Source organism: Canis lupus, chromosome 7 (genome assembly GCF_048164855.1).
Source record: "Canis lupus baileyi chromosome 7, mCanLup2.hap1, whole genome shotgun sequence".
Taxonomy (NCBI): Eukaryota; Metazoa; Chordata; class Mammalia; order Carnivora; family Canidae; genus Canis; species Canis lupus.
In genome coordinates this window covers 60,112,642-60,120,879 of record NC_132844.1, presented here as the reverse complement: position 1 = coordinate 60,120,879, position 8,238 = coordinate 60,112,642, and the positions used below count along the sequence as shown (strand labels likewise).

Below are 8,238 nucleotides of genomic sequence, written 5' to 3'. Positions count from 1 at the left end.
GATAAAGGGTCCCAACCATCCCAGTCTCACCTGATTCTTCCTCTTCTTCTCCAAAACCACATTCACTTGTCACTTCCCTTGCTCAAGAGCCTACCATAGCTCCCTATTACAAAGCACATGTCAACCAGCCCTCTCAGCCTGGCATTTGAGGCCCCTACACCCTATCTTCTCTCCCCTATGTCACCAGAAACCCCTGGCCCTGTGCTTACTTGGCCCTGGCTGATCTCCAATTCCCCAACCTGTCCCCACAGCACTCATCTCCTGCTGTCTCCCTCTCCTCTGCTCCCTAGACTTCCGAGCCAGACCCAACCTCATCCATCTCTGAACTTCAGCGGATATAACAAGTCACAAATAAACCAAATTTCAAGCAGCAGCCAAGAAGAAGCCTACCAATAATGGGCCATAACACAGTTATAGGGCTGATCAGCTTTGGAAAGAAGCAGGTAATCGAATCTTCCTCTGTTTGCCATCTGTCTCCATCACCCCTGCCTCGCCCACGTGATGCCTGCCCCAGACAAGTGGGTCCTGGGCCGTAATACAATTCCATTAAAGAGAGCTCAGATTCTTTAGGGACAAGGAGAAGCTTTTCAGATGGACAAGGAGAAGACAAGGCCAGAGTCAGAGGGGACAAGTATGAGAACAGTGCCCATCCTAAGACTGATCTGGAAAAGGCAGTATGGGAAAAGCCTGTCATCTTAAATATTCTTGTCTCTTTTCTATTTTTATCCATATTTTTTTCCTTTCAAATTCCTGGAACAGCAGCTTTCCACATAGAGGTGCTTGGATACATTACTCCCACACAATAGGGCAGAGGGCCTCAGCCCCAGATGACATTTTCACACTGTCCCTGGCCAGGTGTGTGACCTGGGGGTGGCTATTTAACCTCTTTGTGTCTAGCTTGGCCCCTCTGTGAAATGCAGGTGGTCGTAATAGTACTCAGCTCACAGTTGACTCTGAGGACTAAGTGAATCGATACAGGTAAACCCTTAGAGCAGCGCCTGCCCTGTGAGATACCTCCTGTCACGTTAACTCTTATGGTTACTAAGCCACACAAAGTGAAATGGCTGTTCCTTGGGGTTGCCTCCAGCGGCCACCCAAACCCTGCCTGTTTGCAGAACATTTAGGTCATTGTAGTGGTTAGGATTGTATTAGGCTGCAAGTAACAGAAACCTGACTTCACACATTTAACCAAGGAGGGCTTATTTTCTTCTCATGATGAGAAGCGCTGCAGTAGCAGCAGCCAAGACTGATGTTGCGCATCCATGCTGCCCTCCATACCCCAGACTCCCTTCCTTTCCCACAGTCTGAGCATGTGACTTTCCTCTCACGGTCAGAAGATGGCTGCTGGACCTCTAGGCATCACATCCACATTCCAGGGAGGAAAAGGGGAAAGGGAAGGGTAGCAAATTGCTAAAATCTCCCTCCTTTTAATCAGGAAAACCACCCAATCTCCACTTACATCTCATCTATCACAACCATGTCACAGGCCTACCCACACTAGTTGTGAAGAAGCCTGGAGAGCCTAGCTTTTGCTGGACACACTGATGCCCTGAAGAGAACCAGAATTGTACAGGAAGGGGGGAGGACAGATGTTTGGTAGGCACCTAGCAATGTCTGCCATCTGGCTTACTAACCTAACAAACTGCATAGATGTCTGAATGCCTCTCTCAGGAAGCAGCAAGGGCCTTAGCCCTGTAGATATTCCAACAGAGGTTAAATGTGTACTTGGCTAAAACATCACAGAGGGAATTCAAGCAACAGACAGAAATCGAGAGATCCCTAGCTCTCTCTAGCCTTAGGGCTTAGGGGGTGAGTCCCATATCCTTAATTAGGTTATTGTGTAAATTTGATTTAATGCAAAAAATATTGTGAATCAAAAGTCCTAGATTCAGGGGCACCTGGGTGGCTCAGTGGCTGAGCATCTGCCTTTGGTTCAGGGCATGATCCCAGGGTCCTGGGATCGAATCCTGAATCAGGCTCCCTGCAAGGAGTCTGCTTCTCCCTCTGCCTATGTCTCTGCCTCTTTCTGTGTGTCTCTCATGAATAAATAAGTGAAATCTTAAAAAAAAAAAAGTCCTTAATTCAAACCTCACTCTTCCCCTTACCATGTAACCTTAAGCAAAAAGAAAAAGAAAAGAAAAATGCCAAATTCAGGTATTCATCCAACAAACATTTATCTAATGCCTACTGTTCTCAGGACCTCCTTAGGGGATACATCTGTGAACCACACAAAGTTTCCCACCCTCAAAGAGTTTGAATTTTAACAGGAGACAATAAACAAAATGAGTTTTATCTTTCTATATATTTGATAGATGGTAATGGGAACTATGGGGAAAAGTAAAGTGGAAATGGGGAGTGTCAAGGTGGCTAGGGGTTGTCATTTTACATGGTGGATGCAGGGAGTGATCAGAGAAGCCTTCACTGAGGATTTGACTTAAGACCTGGAGGCAATGAAGCTCGCCATGTGGACAGCTGCGGGAGGTCTTCCAGGCAAAGGGTCAGGGGGAGCCATGGCTCACGATGGGTGCTTGCCTAGAATGTTTGAGAAACAGCCAGAAGGCTCAAGTGGCCAGAGCAGACTGAGGAGGCAGAGTGGGGAGGGGAGATCAGAGAGGCAATGGCAGGGGTCAGTTAAGGTTTGGCGAGCCACTATAAGGATGTTGGCTTTTGCTGAGGGAGAGGGGACCCACCAGAGGGTTCTGAGCAGAGTGGTGATGTGGTCTGGTCTATGTTTTAACAGGATCACCGTGGCTGCTGTTGAGAACAGAATATGCTATGGGGGAGGCAGAGAGACTGGTTAGAAGACAAAGACCCAGCTGAGACAAGATGGCAGCTTGGAAGCGGTGGTGAAAGTGGAGCTGGTGAGGAGTGATGGGATTATGGCTGTATTCTGAAGTTAGAGCTCATAGGATTTCTCAAGGACTGCACAAAGTTTCAATAGAAAGAGAGACATCAAGGATGACTACCAGGTTCTTCAGTCTGAAGACCTTGGAAGGAAGGAGTTGTCACTGACTAGAATGGGGCAGACTGGAGAAGGCAGGTTTGGGAGCCAAAATCAGGGGGGGCCCAGTTTAGGACACACCAATTTTGTTATTCCCATTGGACTTCCAGATGGAGATATTGGGCAGGCAATTTGACCCCACAAGTCCAGAGTGCAGGGGAAGGCATGGGCCTAAAGTATAGATGAAAGAGTCATCATCAGCATACATGTAGTATTTACCAAGAGAATAAGCACAGGTTAAAAAGAGAATATGAGCCAAGACTGGGTCTGGGGGCTCTCCTCTGGTTAGAAATCAGGGAGGTAAGAAAGAACCAGCCAACAAGACAGAAGGCACAGCCAGAGAGGGGGGCGGAAAACCAGTGGAGTGAGGTATCCTGAGGGCCAAGGGAATAAAACATGGATGACTTATCTGGAAATATGCATAAAAGCTTCCAAAAAGTGAATGCCCTTTAACTAAAAATTGCACTTCAAGAATATTTACTTCTAAGCAAATACTCTTGACTCTGTACAAGATGCATAGCCAAGGATATACTTGACAGTGTGGGTTTACAAAAGTAAAAAACAGGAAACAAACTAAATGTTGAACAACAGAGAGCTGGTTAAATAAATTATGACATATCTGTATGATGAGCTAGCATGCACGCAGCCATGGAAACCCAGGTTTTTAAAAAATATTTTTAAAATATTGAGTGACCTATAGACATATTTATCTTCATGATCTATTATTAGGTAAAAAAAAAAAAAGCAGGTTATAAATTGTTAGGATCAGCAAGCTTGCTATATCAGTCAGCTAGAAAACACGGAAACCACTCTAAGTATTTCAAGCAGAAAGAGACTTAGTGCAGAGAATTTGGTGTTTACAAAGCTGTGGAAGTGCTGGCTATTAAGTTCATTGCTAGCTTTTAGGACATCAGGAAGTTGCTGAAACTACAGGACACCTGAACTTCCAGCACCAAAGTGGAGAAAATGCCTGAAGATTATTCCAAAATCTATCTGGTGAGGCCCACACACCTGCCCACGGCTGCCAGAAGAACAATGCTGTGATTTATGCTTCCCTTCCACCTGCCAGATCTCATGGAAGTGCATCTCCCTGACTGGCAGGGATTCTAGTTTCCTGGCTCCCAGCCCCTGCTGGGCAGAGGAAAGCCTAGATGGAGAGGAAGGAAATGATATTGAGTTGCCAGCAACTTCTGGTCTCTCTAAGCTGCTAACACCAGGTGGTGTCTGCCCAAACTAGAAGGCTTTTCTGAGGAAATTGCATTGTTACTCCAAAAAGCAGTCCTGCCACTACCTCGACTCTACCTCACACAACACATCTGTGACTGGTTTACTAGCAGCTCCCACCCCCACCCCAGCCCAGGGCCTGGGCCTGGTGCAGAAATTGAGAAGACTGCAAATGAGTAAGACTCATGCCCGGGGAACTTACCAGGACCTTCCAGTGGTACCTACTTTTCCACAGGAAGCCACAACAGTCAAGAATCTATCATGATTTTGCAAGATGATTCTAAGAAAAGCTCTTTTGTATTGTGGCTGGTAGTGGCTAATTTAAATGCCCTAAACGCCCTCCATTTTCCCTGCACTCCGCCTTGTTCTGGAAGCCCACATCCAAACTCCAACGTCGATCTTGCCTCTCTCTGTCCAAGCCCGCTGCTTCAAGTGTCCACAGGGGTCCTGACTACCCTCAAGCCTAGGGTCTGACTTACTCTTGCCATCTTGCCAGAAGCTGGATTTCCATCCTGAGCTCCAATCTGATGGCAGGAGCCGTTTTCTGCTGACCAGCCTCCCTTGGCTGAGAAATGGGGTTAGCTGTAGTTGCCTGTAGTGGGATGCACCAAATAGCACACTTTAATCCTCACAGTTATCATCAGCCTCCAGTCATTGCACTCAATCCCCTGCTTCTGGGCTGGGTGCCCACCATTCACTCTTGCAGGCCTCCTATCAATGGCTAAACATGCTCTTCCTCACTTCGCTTGCAACTCAATTGACTCCCACACCTGTCTGTTTGCTCTTGATCTTCTCTCATGAGAAAAGAGTGGGGATGTGTCTATACCCACCCAGGTAATACAAGCTCAGCTTCCTTGCCTCTTAAATGACTGGGCTAATTAAGGGCCAGAGGAAGTTCATGGGTCTGGAAGATGTGGAGATTCTGGATCAAGGATTCCTTTTTGTGCCCCTGAAGCTGACCGTCATAGTAGGGAGAAGGAGGCCAGCTCAGAGAAGACATTGGAAGGGCCCTTTTGTCTCTTTCAGGCTACCTGACTTCAGCCCACCATCCACCTAGGTGCCTTCAGTCATCCTAATGGCCCACACTGGAAAGTCCCCTTTCTCTCTACTGCCCCAACCCTGGGCATCGTCACCCAAGGGTGACAATGAAGTCAGCCAGGTTCCTGATAAAGGGTCATGGCCAGAGGACCTCACAACTGCATCAGGAAATGGAGGGACAATGGAAGAAGGTTATATGTTTAGGACAAAAGAACAGCCCTTGGGACCATGCAGGAGATGGGTGGAGGGGATAAGTGGTTATTGCTCTCAGAAGCAGCAGAGTTAAGTCCAAATGTTGAGAAGTGGCCAAACTAACTGGACATTTTCCTTGATCTCTTAACAGCTTCAGAGGACTCATCCAGCCTGCCTCACCTCCCCTAGCACGGAAATGTCCACCCATACCTATATTCCATGAACCTGAGAAGCCCAACATTCAGAACCATGTCTCCCCATAAAGACGAGGGCTTAAGATAGCCCTGAGGGTAACAGAGGGGCGAGAAATCTTTGGGGAGAAGCAGAAGGGTATCTGGTTTTCTTCCAAAGCCCCCTGCCCCCTGCCCCCTGCTCCTTAGTCCTCAGTAGCCTTCCTCCCTTCCCTGGCCCTCCTCACCCTCTTGCTCAGCTGTTTTCTCTCTCAGTCAGGGGTTTGCGGTACCTCTTGTGGATCCTCATTCCCTTGAGGACAGGAGGCTGAGAGCTCACATCCCGAGCTTCAGCTCTTTCCTGTAGCTACACTCCCATCTCACCTTCACCCTGTTTTTGTGCCTCTACTTCCAAGGGGGGGAATGATCTCCAAGGGAGGAAGTTCTGAGCTAAGGAGGGATGTCTGGATTAAAATTATGTTGGGTGCCTGGCTGGATCAATTGGAAGGGTGTGTGACTCTTGATCTCAGGGTCATAAGCCCTACTTATGTAAAAATTACTTAATTAATTACTTAAATAAATAAAACTTTAAAAAGGAGAGAGAAAATTGAGTAAATAAAAGCAGAATACATTAAGACTAAGTGTAGTTCCTTCCAGAAAAACAAGATGTCCGAATCATGGGAAACTCAACATAACCCACCATCTTAATATGTAAAATAGAGAGATTCAGTTTTCTCCAACATGTTGAATGGAGAGATTCTAGAAATAGTTCCCTATTAAAGACAGATGTCAGCTGTCACCATAAACTATTACCACTACTGTTTGACACTGTTCTGGAACCACTTGACAATGCAATTAGATAAAAGAATAAAATAAGAGATATAAATATTACAAGAAGAAACTATAATTATTATCACTGGTTGATATTATTCTATACATGGATATTCTAAGAAAATCAGCTAAAGAATTTTTAGTAATAATCAGAAAATTTAGCAAGATGGCTAGCTTAAAAACAAGATCTACAAGAAATAACAGATGTTGGCAAGGATGTAGAGAAAGGGGAACACTCTTGCACTGTTGGTGGGAATCCAAACTGGTGCAGCCACTGTGGAAAACAATATGGAGTTTCCTCAAAAAATTAAAAATGAAACTAAATTAAAATAAAATAAATTAAAAATGGAGCTACCCTATGATCCAGCAGTTGCACTATTAGGTATTTACCCAAAGAATACGAAAATGCTAATTCAAAGGTATACATGCATTCCTATGTTTATGGCAGCATTATTTACAATAGCCAAGATATGGAAGCGGCCCAAGTGTCCACTGACTGGTGAATGGATAAAGATGTGGTGTATACAATGGAATATTACTCAGCCATAAAAAAGAATGAAATCTTGCCATTTGCAACAACACCGATGGAGCTACAGAGTATAATGCTAAGCAAAATAAGTCAGTCAGAAAAAGACAAATACCATATGATTTCACTCATGTGTGGAATTTAACAAAACAAATGAACAAAGGGGGAAAACATGAGAGAAAGACAAACCAAGAAACAGAGTCTTGACTATAGAGAGCAAACTGCTGGTTACCAGAGGGGAGGTTGGGGGAGGTAGGGGATGGGAGTAGCAGGTGATGGGCGCTGGCTGATATATGGAAGAGTTTAATCACTATATTGTATACCAGAAAAGAATATAATACTATATGTTAACCAACTGGGATTAAAATAAAAACTTAAAAAACTAAATAATAATAATAATAAAGTCATTAAAAGTAAAATAAAAAATAAACAAGTTCCAAACAGAAGAAATAGGGTCCCATCCATGAAAGCTACAAAATCATAACATGAAACATAGGAAAAATTGTGCGGGTGTCCATGCAAAGAATTACAAAACCCAAATAAATATAGACTTGAACAAATGGAGAAAGAGATACCCTGCTTTTGGATAAAAAGTTAATAATACTGTAAGCACATCAATGTCACCATAAGGAATCTATGCATTCAGTGGAATTTTTTTTTTTTTAATAACTTGACAATGGTTATAAATTCATCTGGAAAAATAATAGGGAAGAATATCCAGAAATTTCCTAGAGGAAGTAACAAGGGAGTGGTAACCCTATAAAACACTTCTTAAAATATTACACAACTACAAGGGTCCCTGGGTGGCACAGTCAGTTGAGTGCCTGGCTCTTTGTTTCAGCTCAAGTCGTGATCTCAGGTCCTAAGATGGGGCCCCACATTGGGCTCCTTGTTCAGTGCAGAATCTGCTTGAGTTTCTTTCTCTCTCTCCCTTTCCCCCAAGCTCGTTTTCTCTCTCATTCTAAAATAAACAAGTAAATCTTTTTAAAAAATATATTATACAGCTGCAATAATTAAAATAGTATGGGACTGGTGAAGACAGAGCAGTAGTAAAGAATGCAGAAATTTGAAATTGACCCAAATAAACATGAGAATTCAATTCAATAAGTTGAAACACTAGCCACACATTCAAGACAAAAATAAATACATCTGCATTCCCTACCTCACTCCTAACACTGAAATAAATTGTGACTGGATCAAAGATTTAACAACAACAACAAAAAGAAACATTTGAAAAATAAAGCCTTAAAGTGCTA

General features: G+C 44.1%; 1 long non-coding RNA gene across 1 annotated transcript; it reads left to right on the top strand.

The window, feature by feature from the left end:
• The first annotated feature begins 290 nt into the window (after positions 1–290).
• LOC140636965 (uncharacterized) lies at positions 291–6,247 on the top strand. The gene is made up of 3 exons (XR_012034217.1): positions 291–443; positions 2,741–2,861; positions 5,607–6,247. It is a non-coding gene; the product is annotated as an uncharacterized lncRNA (long non-coding RNA).
• The last annotated feature ends 1,991 nt before the right edge of the window (positions 6,248–8,238 follow it).